This window comes from Anas platyrhynchos, chromosome 19 (assembly GCF_047663525.1).
Source record: "Anas platyrhynchos isolate ZD024472 breed Pekin duck chromosome 19, IASCAAS_PekinDuck_T2T, whole genome shotgun sequence".
NCBI classification, from domain to species: Eukaryota; Metazoa; Chordata; class Aves; order Anseriformes; family Anatidae; genus Anas; species Anas platyrhynchos.
Window position 1 is genome coordinate 2,605,890 of NC_092605.1, and position 13,522 is coordinate 2,619,411.

Genomic DNA, 13,522 nt, shown 5'->3' on the forward strand with positions numbered 1-13,522 from the left:
GTGCCTGGTTGTCTGAAGTGTTGGATGCAGGGCAGGGACCATGCAGAGCAAGCGATGGGAGCCCACCGTGGCCCAGCCTGGTGTTTTCCCAATGTTCCAGCCTCGTAACATCCCCAGAGAGCTGTGCAGAGAGGGGCTGCTTTGCTGATTAAACACCTCCTTTGAGGCTTGTACTTGCAGATCAGACGAGGAAACCCACTCACACCGGTGCTGTGCTCCCCTATCCTGCCCAGGAGGCAGTGGACCGACTCATCCCGATGTTCAGCAGCCACTAGGTCAGGGCAAATTGATTTCCAAATGGGTAAACTGAGGCACCGAGCAAGCAGCCTCCTCAACCAGCCCCCAGCTCCACAGCCAACAAGAGCCTTTATAATTATTTTCACGTGAGGGTGCTTAAAACCACCCGTGCTTTCCCAAAGCGGCTGCCAGGGTGTCCCCGTTTGCCACACTCTTGTGTAAGTGTTAACACAAGCCACGGGGCACGAGTGTCCCCAGTCCCTGCAGCAGGGACCACGCCGGAGTTTTCCTGGTGTCCCAGCGCCTCCGTGCTCAAGCAGCCTGAAGTTCCGTGCCTCTGGCTGTGAATGAGGCTGAGAAGCTCACGCTAATTCAGAGATCACAGTAAACAAGTTGTGGGGATGTGAGCTGGGATATCCTGGAAAACCTCAGCTGCCCTGAAAAGGAAAAATAATAATAATAATAATTAAAAAAAAAAAAGTCACAAGTGCATGCCAGAGGACTTTAAATCGAGGTGAGATTGTCCTAACTCTGGCTCCAGCCAGGGCAATATTTGTTTTTTCCCAGGTTGGGGATAATTCAGGCACCTTTGCCCTAAAGCAGCGACCTGCAGCTGTCACCTCAGGGCCATGTCCCCAGGGCAGCGCCATGCATGTCCCCGAGCCTGAGAGAAACCCAGCAGCCCTATCACAGGGGAAAAAAATAAAGTCACCTTGGGAAGAGAATGCTTCCCATTTTTTGGCTCTCAGAGGTGTCAAAGGAAGCAATCTGACGTCGAAGGGCCGGAAAAAAACAGCTTCTTGGCTGATGTTGGTCATGTACCGCGAGGTCACTTCGAAAGCTATCAGTGGCTTAAAAATAAATGCAGCGTGGAGGTTGCCATTCAGCGATATCCTGTATCCGAAAGCTGCAGGGGTGTAAGCAGGAAGAAACTGGAATGACCTTCCCCCCCCTCCCCCAGTCCCACATTTTTTTTATTTTTTTTTCCTTTTTCACAGTCCTGGTAGTAAATCACTGACATTTCTGCATTCAACTGACTGTGCTTTGTTGCAAACTGTCCAGCTCGAGGTGGTCAGCAGTTTGCAGGCAGGCACATGGGAGAAAAGACGATCCTCTGTGCGACTGATTTGCTTTTCTACAAGTGCTTCTGCAGCACAAACCCATCAATTCCTGCCTTGCATAGCTTGCGGGGATGTTGAGGGTGAGCATCCCTGCAGGTTGCGGGGATGTTGAGGGTCTGCTGAGTTGTGGGATGCTGAGGGCGAGCAGCAGGGTGATGAACAAGATGTTCATTTCTGCACATGATGGTTCAGTGCTAGGAAGCACTCTGATATTTTCAGATCCAGCCCTGCTCGCTCTTGGCTCTTCGTACTTCACCTTTCCACCACCTTCCGACCTCCTCCTGCTTCCTCCTGCCTCCATGGTGAGGGCAGCTCCAAATGAGACACCCAGGCCATGTAGGGGATTGAGTAAACCCTTCGGGATGGGAGCACCCAGCTTAGGTGGAGATCTTGGCCCTTCATACCCCGTGGTGCCACAGCAGAGCCCCCCATGCACCCCAGGGATGCCCACAGAGTCCTGGGGTGGGTTTCCTGAACCAGGACCCTCGCTGGATATAGAGGGTCCTTTCCGAATGCCACAAAGCTAAGAGTAGTGATACGGATCACCTGGGTGCAAGGCTGTAGACAGAAAATCAGCCAACAAACCCGCTTACGTTTTCTCCTGAGAAACTTCCAAACACAGGAAGGGATTGACACCCAAACAGAGAAAGAAAGAGGAAGAAGATTTATGTCTGCTGGGCTTAGAGGATCAAAAAACTGCCGTGATGCAAAACACGATCGAGGCTACAATCCCCTTTTGATGTCTGCAGGAAGGAAAGAAGATGCTGAGAACTTTCTCAGCTCTGTGGATGCCAGCCCCTTATTTCCACGTCCAGGGTCAAGAGGTGGTGGAAAGAAAAATAAAGTCCAACTGGGAAATAAGTTGAAAAGAGCCCTTTCCTTGCCCAGGGTTCCAGGGTAGGGCGGGAGGGAGCCACAGCCTCACAAGTTGCATCCCCACAAATTGCATCCCCGTGCATCACAGCCCCGTACATCACATCCCTGTGCGTCCCATCCCCATCTATCACACCCCCATGCATCACAGCCCTGTACCATCACGTCCCTGCAGCATCACCGTGCCCAATGCACCCCCAGCAGTGTGACACCCAGTCTGCGATGGAGCATACAAGTGGCCAGGAACATTCCTGAAGTCACTTTGGAGAGTCAATGCCATCCGTCCCTGTAACAGATTGACCTGAGTGTCCCCACCACGGCCACGTCCCCTCAGACAATAGTGCATGCTGCTGGGACACTGTCCACAGCGGGTGAAATCCCTAAATTTAGATATACCAGCTGTGAGCGGTATGCAAGGTATTTAAGGGGCTATAATTTTAGACTAAGACGTATTTAATCATGTTATATCTGGGGCTGAGCAACGCAAAATATTTTCCAGGGTTATTCATGTGGATCTTTACATGAATTAGCAGTAGCCGTAATCATCCCTCTCCAGAGTCCTCGCACCAGGGAGGGCAGGCGAAGCTGGACTTTCCCTTTGCACCAGTTGGTGTTTGCGAGAAAAGCACTCGAGCATCCACCAGACCAAGGAAAAGAAAAATCCCCGGGTTGCCTGGGACCGGTCACGGGTGGGCAGCAGCCCTGGGACCGGAGCAGTTTCAGCCCATCCCCACATAAACAGAGATAAATCCATCAGCGAAGGGGGTTTACGGAACAAGCCGAGAAATTTAGGGAAATTTTAATCCGCTTACAGATTTTCCACAAACAAAAACGCGGGCTGCTGGGGCCAGGTCAGTGACTGGGGTGAGTCGGCAGAGCGCCCTTGATGTCGGTGTGCTAATTTTTAACAGCTGGGGAAATCTGGCGCGGGGTCCTCACAAGTCGCACTCCTCCCTCCCATTGCTACAAGCAGCTGGGTGGGAGACGGCACTGGTGGCCCAGGAGCATCTCAGAAGCATCCTCCCAACACCACCTGTGAGCAGCAGCTGGGCAAAAAGGTTTTGTTCTCTTCCAGCACAGCCATTCCTGCTGAAAGCCGCTGGAAAGGGAGCCGCGACCTTCCTTCTGCAGGGATGGATAACAAAGGCGTTCATTTTTATGCCATTTTCTGGGCAGTTTGGGAGGACTTGGGGTGCCTGTATTGTGAACAAAATAAATCTGGCTTGTCTTCAGATGTATCTTCAGGTGGTTTCACTTCAAGTGTTTTGGAGATGAGCAGTGGGCTGCAGGCAAAACAGAGATTTTTGGATATTTATAAAACCACAGAATCTTTTTATTTTCAGTTGCTGAGTTTTGGTATTTGCTGTTTGCTTTAAATAAAGCCTACTTTGTTGGTTTCTTTTGTTTATTTGTTTGTTCTTGTGGTTCAGGATGACTGGGAGCACCCAGCATCTGGGAAGCTGTGTGCGCATGTGGTTTAAACCTGCCTTGGAGTAGTCACAAGTGTGTGTTGCATATTTATCATGGACAGAGGGATTATAATATAATTATTCACTACCAGTCAATAAAAAAGGAATTATCGTAACAGCTTCCATGTCACACATGGGATCACACTGCAATTAAGAAGGAAGAGCCCACAGTTAATCACTGGAAATGCTTTCTTCGTGTTCTACAAGGCACAGGAGGGAGCATTTACGGGGAGATGATGCTGCAGCGAAGGGAAGGTGCCCAGAGTAAACGCATGCTGCAGCAGCGATGTCTGCTGGGCAGGTGTCTGTAAAGCAATCCCGACAACCTCGCCTTGCCATGGGAATCACAACCAAGAGACACAGCAAAGAGGATTTAGGAGCTGAGCGACTTCTGCAGGTCTGGGCAACTCCCAACTCCCCTTGCATGAAACCCAGTATGGGGGAAGATTGCTCCCCATTGCTCTTCTGCTGGAATATGAAGTACTGCAATGCTTGGTCCCTCTGTTAAATGGCAGGTTCCCCCTCCCTGGTGTTCAGAAGATAATGGCAGTGCCCATCAGAAAGGGCAGCAGTTCCTAAAATTACCGTAGCTTGGCCCAGCACGGCGCCAATGAAGATGCTTCAAGTGCTGCTGACAACTGATGGAGTCGATGAAGGATTCAGGACCCATTCTTCTCTGTTAGCTGCTCAGGTGGTTGCAAGAGAAGTCACTCTGTCGTCACCCAGGTCATGTCCCTGTGCCCCGAGGGAACGTGTGCTCCTTTTATAAGCACGCGCTCCTCCCGTGGCGAAGCACATCGAGCCGTGGATGTGATAACTGTCATAACTGCTGCTGGCTCCGCGTTGCCTCGCTGCTGCTATAATAGAAGGGCAGACCCCTTCCAAGCACAATAAATATTGCAACCACCAGGCCCTGAAGTCTCCCGTCTAATTAAAGGCTTTGGGTATGGATATTCCAAGAGCTGCTGAGATCCGGTGGAAGCGGGACAACGTAAACACCTTGGAGAATGCCTCAGTTTCCAGATGAGCTCCCCACATAAAACCACGCAGCCTCTGCTCTCCCCGAGCAGAGCAGCAAAGCCCCTGCCTTGGCCCTCACCGTGCTAAGCCATCGGGGAGATGGAAAAATACAGCGTATGCACTCATTCCTGATCATTACTGATCAGCAGTGGTCCAGAAACTTGGTAACTGATAGCTATTATTTTTATCCCGGCTTTTGTGTATGAGTGTCTGTTACTGCTCTTGATTCTTGTCCTCCTGCACAGTTTCATGCTCTGTAATAGTTTACAGGGCCTAAAAAGCAAAAATTTTCCTTGCTCTGGGGACTGTGGCGTTTGGAAACGTCCAACCCACCTTTTCAGTGTCCTCTGCGGATTTGAGCATCTCTTCTGTGTCACACAGCCAGCGCCTTACTACAGAGCCTGCCTTCGCCTCTCGGGGAGGCTGTGAGCTGGGTATTTGCCATCAGGAGCACCAGAAGCTGTTCTGCACCCTTTGACATTATCTTCCACCAAAAAAAACACCAACACATTCATTTATTAAACCTCACACAGAGATAGATACAGGTTATCCACTTCAATTTGCAGACAAAGGTTAACTGGCACACCGGAGCTCGGTGGGCAGCCCAGCAGGTGCCCTCCCATCCCTGCCAGCTTCCAAAATACCTGGGAGCCAGGAACCTCACACTGGTGCCTCTTTATCCTGAATCCCCTCACAGACCACACAGGGGAATCAAGTGAGCAATACCCCAAACCCCCTCCTGCCTTTAGCCATTGCCTTCTTCCCGTCTTGCTTTTCTTAGTATCCAGAAGACAGAAAGAAAAAAAAAAAAATTTAAAGGCAACATGAAACCATTCCACACTCCCAATGAGAAAATAAAAATGGATGTTGCAGGCTCATGTGTTCTATATGTTTCCAAATATTTCCATCTGCTCCTGAAATTTCCATTAGGAGTTGCCAAAAAGTCTTACAGAATTGTTAACACGATGGTAAATTTAGATTCTTTTTATGGAGAGACGTTTCCCCACCCTCCTAAAAGTCTGGTATCAATTTGTCCTGTCACTGATAAGCCAAAGGTATTGCTGCATTTGCCCTTTTGCCCTGCTTGTGGCGGAGCTGCTGGCTGGGATGGGACAGGAGGGGATGGAAGGGAACAGGAGGGGATGGATGGGACAGGGCAGGAGGCAGGGAGGTAGCACAAGCAGTCATGTATGTGGCACAGTAATCACAGTGCCACAGCACCTCTAGACCGTCTGGGACACAGACAGCCCCAGCACAGCTTTTTTGATGCTTTTTCATTAAAACAGGGATTTCTTTCCTGCTGAGAGGTGTCTTGCCAGGTTGGCTCTTGCATGTGTTCCGTTGGATCAGCGGTGGCATCACTCAGGGCTGATCTATCTGCTGTTACCGGAGCTGAGAGGAGCAGAGCGAGCACTCTGCAATATTGTTTTAAAGCAGTCACTCTCTGTAACTAAATAATAGTCCTGTCCACGCAGCATAGCAAATAAGGGCCGTTTTCCAGACAAGGAACTTAACAGACACTGAAGATTCCTGCCCAGAACACACCACTCCTGCATCCTGCTGCAGGGCTGGTGCTGACAGGGAGAGCAGCCCGTGGTCCTGAGCCTGGAGATGTGAACCCAAGCCCATGCAGCTCAGGGCAGCGAGCTCCCTGCCACCATCCCAGCAATGGTATCTGTTCTGCCAGGCTGCCTCTCCCAGTGACCGTCCATCTCCCCGTATTAAATGCACTGCAAAAAAATTACATAGCCACACAGAAAAGAAACTTTAAAATGCTTTTAGTTATGATCAAGCCTAGCTACAACACCTAGAGAAGTGAATTGCTAGACAGACACTGTAGGGACGCCACAGTGACTCCCTGCAGTGACTCTTCTAGGGCACTGGAATGCACTTAGGGATGCCACAGATCAGAAATTAATCTTAAGGAAGAAAGGAGAGCTGCAAGTCTGCGTTCTTGCTCCCGGGAGAATGGCACAACTACGAGCCCTGGGAAGAAGAATTACAGACGCCTCATTTCATCCTTTCTACCCCTGTGATGTTCCCTGACGTGCCGCTGAGCTTTGCCCACCTCGGGGAATGCTGCACCGTGAGGAGCAGCTGTGCACAGGCTGGGGGGGAAGCAAGGAACTCGCAGCAGCCGCCTTCAGAAACGAGCCCTTCCCACCGAAAGGAAACCTGTCTGATCTTCTAAACCCTTCCCTGCAATTACGCTTATCGTATTTCCCTCCTGATGTATTTCTTCTTCGAGAGCAACAGCCTCCACTCTGAGCACTGGGCGAGCTCCGGGGCTCACACATCCGCGCATTGCCACCTGCAGCCTGCTTGGGAAAGAGCCGCGCTCGGCACCGAGCCCCAGAGCTCGCTTCTGTGCTCGCCTCAGGTCACCCAGATGTCCCGGAGTGAATGGCATCAGCTTGTCTGGCCTCATCACTGTATAATTAGTCCACTTGGTTTCGAATTTTAGAGCTCGACCTTCGTCCTGCCGAGAGCTGGAAAGAGATGGGAGCTCTCCGAGGAAACAGGGGAGCTCCTGTCTGCTTGGGCAGTATGAATTAATAACTTCTGCGAACACTGTTGTTCAGACTTCGGTGTTAAAAAGACGTGGTTAACGTCTTCCCTAATTTTCTTGTCAATTTTCAGAGTGAAACTTCCTCTCTTCTCGCACACAGCAGTGTGAAAGCCAGGGGAACCCACAGAGAGCACAAGTTTGTGCTACCAGGCGGCTGAAGTCGTTTTATCTTAAACTGTTAATTTTTCATAACGTTGCATTTTTTATGTATCAGTGACTGAGCTCTCGGCCAGATATTATTTTTTTTAATATTTGCATTTTTGTAGGAATAAAAAAATAAATAAATTATATTTGATTGAAGAAAACATCAAAATTCAAGCAGATGGGAGTTTTTACCAAAAGAAGACTGTTTTGCTCAGAATTCATTCTATTTCCAAAACCTCAAATAAAGTTTCATATCTTTCAGCAAATCTTGGACTGGGATTATAAATTCAAAATAAAAATACAGAAATTTCCTATGTTGAGCTTATAAATGCTAGTTTACGACATTTTCTGGTGTCTTAATGAGAGCCATGTGACCAAAGTTACACATTATAGGAAACAGCCAAAAGGCACATATTATTTTACAGGTATATTTTTAACTGTTGAGGATTGCTTTTTAAAACTTTAACACAAGATGTTGTTATCCTTTTTTAATTAAAAAATTACTGCGGTATTTTTCCATTTTTAACATGCTCTGCGCTGCACCTCAGCAGTGCGCAGGGGAACCATGTCTTGTCCCCAGAGTCCTCCGTGCACTACAGATGTTGGCACCAATGCTATTTATTGTCACCTTGCAGCTCTCAAAAGCTCCATCTTGCTGATTTTCTTCACCGCAAACCCTCACAGCATCATTTCAGAGAAGTTTTGGGCGTACAGAACTGCTGATGTTGGATAGCAACAGCATCACTAAAACACTTTTATTTTACTTAAGCCCAGCAAACTAAGACAGTGATGATAATGGCATGTGACGGTATTGGAGGGGAAAGTCTCAGGCCTTGCTACACCTCACCTGTTAAATATTATTGGGTTTAGTGCCGTAGGAGGTCTGAGCTCTCTGGACCTCACAACACAGCCTTAGTAATTATCCCCATTTCCAGCCCCATCTCCACTGTTTGTCCCTATTGACAGTGCTGCTATTGAATACCCAGTAATGGGTTGCAGCCTCCAGCAATCCTCCCTCTCATTTTCCAGCTCAGGGGAAACACAACAGATGAGCCCATACATGAAAAGGAGGGGAGGCAAGGCTGTGGTTCTCTGTGAGGGCATCAGTGGCACTCACTCAGGTCCTGGGCACAGGGGACACACATCACCAATGGCCCAGTGGTGGTTTCTGTCTATATGTGTGGTACTAAACAAGGTCTGCAGCCAAATCCACCAGGTCTCAGTGCTGGAGGGCAGCTTGAGGCTGACTTGGGGAGGAATTGCATTGAGTCAGCCTGGCTAGCTCCCCCCCCCAGGAAGGAACCATGGCCAAAAACTGTCCTGGCACCTCAGGTCTCTGTATGCTACCCTGAGACCAACAAGCATCCCGCCGGCAGTCCATACAAGCCTTCAGTGGCACCAATTTCACTGTAAAATATTTGCATGTTTTCAATTACAGTGTAGGCCAGGCAGACCCGCGAGGCTCTTCGCAGTGCCGAGCCCGTACAATGGATGCATTAGATCGTTCTCTTAAGCGTTGCCTGGTGGGCCAGAAGAATCCTGGGTTTACAAGAGTTAAGGACGGGGGGCTGGGAATTAATTGACATCTTCCATCTTCATATGATCTCAGGTGGATACTTTATTTTTTGTCTGAGGAGGTTTATTTTCCTCCAGCTTGATTGGATGAATTGTGTTCCCAGAGATCAGAGAGTTCAGATGGCAGAGGATCCTCTTACCAGAAGATGAAAGCCAATATAATCAACTGCACAACTTCAAAACATGCAGCTTGTTCTTGTTGGCTGCGCCTAAGTTTTCCCTGCAGAGAAGCTGTCGACAATGATTTGATATCAATCCAGTAACAATCCCTGGTTTCTAATAATAATTTGCACTTCAGTAGAAATGTTCATGTGAGGCTCTGAGAACATTTAGCAGATGGTCATTAGTGAAGCTCCCCAGTTCTCCTGCAAGGAAGAGATAACAATTATTAGCCTTGTTTTACAGATGGTGACACCGAGGTGAGGCACTGAAAGGTGAAATAACTCTCCTAATTTTCCATAATGAGCCGGTGGCAACAGATCTATGAATGAAACCCAGGCATCCTGCTGCGATTACTCCACAAACCCCATATCCTTATCTCTTACAGGAAAACGTGGTCAAAGAGGTGAGCCTGGAAAGCAAAAAGCGAATGACTCAAAGGCAGTCTTCATGACACATTTCTGGAAATAAGGAATTAGGTCTGGGTCAATAAATAACTGGAAAACCAGGGGGACGCAATCTGAGAGGCATGTGAAATGAGGATGGATGGAAAAGCAAGAAGATAATGGAAGGGAGGGGAAGGAAAACAGAGAGCGGGGCTGACTTTTTCTTTCCACTCTTGGTTTCAATCAGCGTTGTAAAACGAAAGGTTAAGGCCCAGAAGGAACGGAGAAAGCGAGCAGCGTCTGCCCCCGCGGGGCTGCGCCTCATGAGGGAGGCTCCCCAGGGGCTGTGCTAACCGGGCCCATGGCCCACGGCCCTCAAGCCTCAACCCACGGCCCACAGCCCTCGGCCCACATCCCAGGGCCCTCAGCCCATGGCCCATAGCCCTCAGCCCTCAGCACAGGGCCCTCAGCCCTCGGCACGGAGAAGCCCTGGCAGCAGGGGTGCCCCTGGCAGCCACCACCCCCCGGCCTGGCGAGCTCCGGCCTTGCTCCCTGCAGCCGGCAGCGGTGGGAGGGCAGGCTGGAGGTGTGTGGACAGGCGCTTTGGGGACTAATTTTAGCTTTCCGTTGTCCTGCCTTTCCCTTTCTCACCCAGGACGTCTGGACTGCTGACACCGATTGACTGGCTGATGCTCCAAACCGCTGCGCTAACATCACACATACGCGACGAGGGGAACGCGGCCCAGCTAGCTGGCCCAGCGGTGGAGTTTATAAAACAGCCAAATGGAAGCCAAAAGACTCGAGTTTAATCCCTCCAGTTAAGTCATCTAGATTCCTTCTCGCCACCAGCCATCTGATCTCAATCAACAAATCTTGGCCTTCGTTTCCTAACCTAGCTGAGTCCCAGTGCTGAAGCCTGAAGTGATCTGCATGCAAACTGCTTTAGTAATAATACCTTCAAGAGGGATTTATTATTATTATTATTATTATTATTATTATTATTATTATTATTACTATTACTATTACTATTACTATTATTTCCCAAAAGCACTCTAATGTGAAAGTGGTATGCAAACAAGAAAGGTGTCAGTAAGGTTTGCTGTCAGTAATTTGTAAGCACTCTGTAATTTTCTTCCATTCATTTTTAACATCTATAGCTATTAGGAGCATATTGAAATAGATACACTAACGTGAATATATTGTATTACAAATATATAATACCCAATCATTGAGTATTAAAATGGCATGCTTTTTATGACTAGAAATACTTCCAATTTGTCTGTTCCTCTCATAACATTACCAGGATTTTGCAAGCAGATCAAACTTGGACTGCTCTGTCCACATCTTTAACATCAGTAAGCAGCATCACCTCTAGCTGCAAGATACACTTATGAAACTCTGCAATACTTTGTTTTCAGCATCGTCCCACACACACTCCAGCACTAGAGAGCCAGAGCACCAGACCTGTAACCAGAAGTGTGCTGGAGTGGTAAAATATTGGCTTTATAGCAGGGAACACCAGGGCAATTCCAGAGAGCAGAACCGATGGCTGCATCGGCCAGCTCAGAGACAGCTCATGGCCAAGAACATGGACACTGCTGCTGCTGCAGGAGCTCCTGGGGGGCTCAAAGCAAAGGGCTTCATTCGGCATATTTGCATTTTGGAAGTAAATACTGCTGCATGCCCAGAAGGAATCCCAAATGTGGGGAGAAAAGAGAAAAAGGAGGAGGCAGGAACACTGCGCTGCTCTGCCTGTGCCAGCTATGAGCACGTTTTTCATGATGCAGAGAAGATGGCAGAGCATCTCATGCCAAGAACAAGTGTGTGGCACCTCAAATACTCTTTTTTCCATGCCCCTTTCATTAAACCCAATCACCAAATTTCCCATGCCTTGTCACAGCCCCAAAGAAATGAAGTGGCAGAGGAGTCAACCTGCACAGAAAGACCTGTGTTTGAAGGGCACTGTGTACGGAAAAAATCCTGCAGGTTCTCCTGATCTTTGGTCCGCAGTCCTGCATGGTGCTCACTGTAGAGGAATATTAGGGAGATGCCATTTGTCAGGCCAAAGTGTTTCCCAGCAAAAGTCAGGATTCACGACTGGATTCCAGATACTCAAGGCTATCTTTAGCAAGCGGAGTTGTGAAACATCTCTTCAATTTTGCCATCTCTCATGACTACAAACTGTTTATACCTCAACATTATTTTTTTCCTTATCGTCTCTGTCCACTTCCAGCAAGCACCAAGCACAACCCAAATGAGGGAGCAGCCAGGGACCGAGGTACTTTCCACAGGGACAGGGATGTGACTCCCCGAGAGCCACTTGCTATGCCGGAGGATTGGTCACTCTTGTGTCACTTGATGAGAAATATAACCACAAAACTGTACAGATATTCACCTGCAACTGCTGAGAACCCAGTGCCAGCCCTACAAGTGCTTACAATTGACCTACAAGTCACGTGCAGTGTGAGCGACTCAGTTTCCTCCCTTCAGGAAAGCAGACCAAAGAAGGACCATGTTTCAGCGTGGACACACAGTTAAGTAACATCTTGTCCAGGGCTGGAGCTCCTGTTCAGCTGCAGACCCTCGGTTTTCACTCCTCATTTCAATGTGACATTACCTGTGATAATGCAGGAGCTTATTTCACAATTTCTTTTTCTGAACATGCACGAGATACTGTGTAGTAGCAAGGGACACAGAGGGAACAAGATATGCCATTTTGCCAACTAAAATAATTGTATTACAAAGCTCAGTCCGGCTTACATTATTGTGCTGTGCTCAATCAAACACTATCCCAAAGGTGCACACGTATCTCCAGACTATTTTAGGGGCTGGCAGCTGCTTCAGTACACTTACTCTTTTTTATTTTTTTATTTCTTCATCTTGGGGCTTTTAAAATTGATGGGAGGCTGAAGGCAAGAGCTGATGCATTGTAGATGACAACAAAAGAGGCTCCATAAAATTGCTTTTGGCATCTCGTGTGCGTTCCGTCTACATCTTATAAATTACCGCTGCATTTCAGCGATAAAAATAGTTTTGTATTTGGAATTGATTACAGTGAGATAAAGTTCTAATAAAAAAAAAAGTACTGATGCATAAATATTCTGAACATACAAGGGTAATTTGATTTGATAAAATAGAAGTAGGGCTCTTAATTTCTTTTAAACGGAACACGCATCCACACACGCATACCACAGCGCAGATGAAACTTCGGCAGCTGTTTTACTTAGGATTCCCAGAAATGGTTATGTGCCTCTTGTAGCTCTTCTCTCCAGACGTTTTTATGGCGATCTCCATGTCACCGGCATTCTCATCCCCGATGCCGGGTAACGTTCCCCCTGCAATCTGAACATGTTCAGCCCAGGACACTGTGCTTTCTGCTATGCAATAAACATCGATCCCTTTCCTGTGCCCTTAAGGGTGATCATATTAAGTAGGCTATTTTTATTTAGTTCGTACCTTAGCGCATCAGCTCTGCAACCAGTGCTTTTGCCTTAACTGGGACTGCAGGATCAGCAGAGGGAGCTGATATATTGTTTTCAGCAATTCTTATATAAATGGAAGCATCATTTTATTTACATGAAAAAGAGGGAAATAGCCGTTCATATTTCAGTACGACCCAGACCAGCATGCTTTACTCAAGCAAAATGCTATTTGACTTCGACTAATAAATTAAGGGTGAAAATTGGCTCTGCATCATGACAAAAGCATAGCTAACCTTTAAAGAAACATGAGGCTTAATTGCAGATAATAGGGCTGGATGCAGGACCTGGTGAAGCCAGAGCAAAGTACCAGGGCTGATTTGCTGAGCCCCCCACCCACTCCAGCACTGGTGCAAGGCTCTGCCCTCAGGCATAAGCAAGCCTCCAAGTCCCCAGCCCCTGCAGCTCACGCTGGTGTCAGCCCAACCCTGAGACCTGCACCCGCAGAGGCCGTGTCCGCTCGCAGCCCGCTGCACTCCCCATCCAGGCT

General features: G+C 48.2%; 1 protein-coding gene across 1 annotated transcript in view; it reads right to left on the reverse strand.

Moving 5' to 3' along the window:
* Nucleotides 1–5,434: 5,434 nt before the first annotated feature.
* The window catches only part of MAP2K6 (mitogen-activated protein kinase kinase 6), a 57,453-nt gene continuing 49,365 nt past the window's right edge, over nucleotides 5,435–13,522 (reverse strand). Inside the window, exon 13 of the mRNA XM_038165340.2 lies at nucleotides 5,435–9,373. The gene's annotated coding sequence lies outside the window, so the exon portion shown is untranslated. The remainder of the gene's footprint in view (nucleotides 9,374–13,522) is intronic.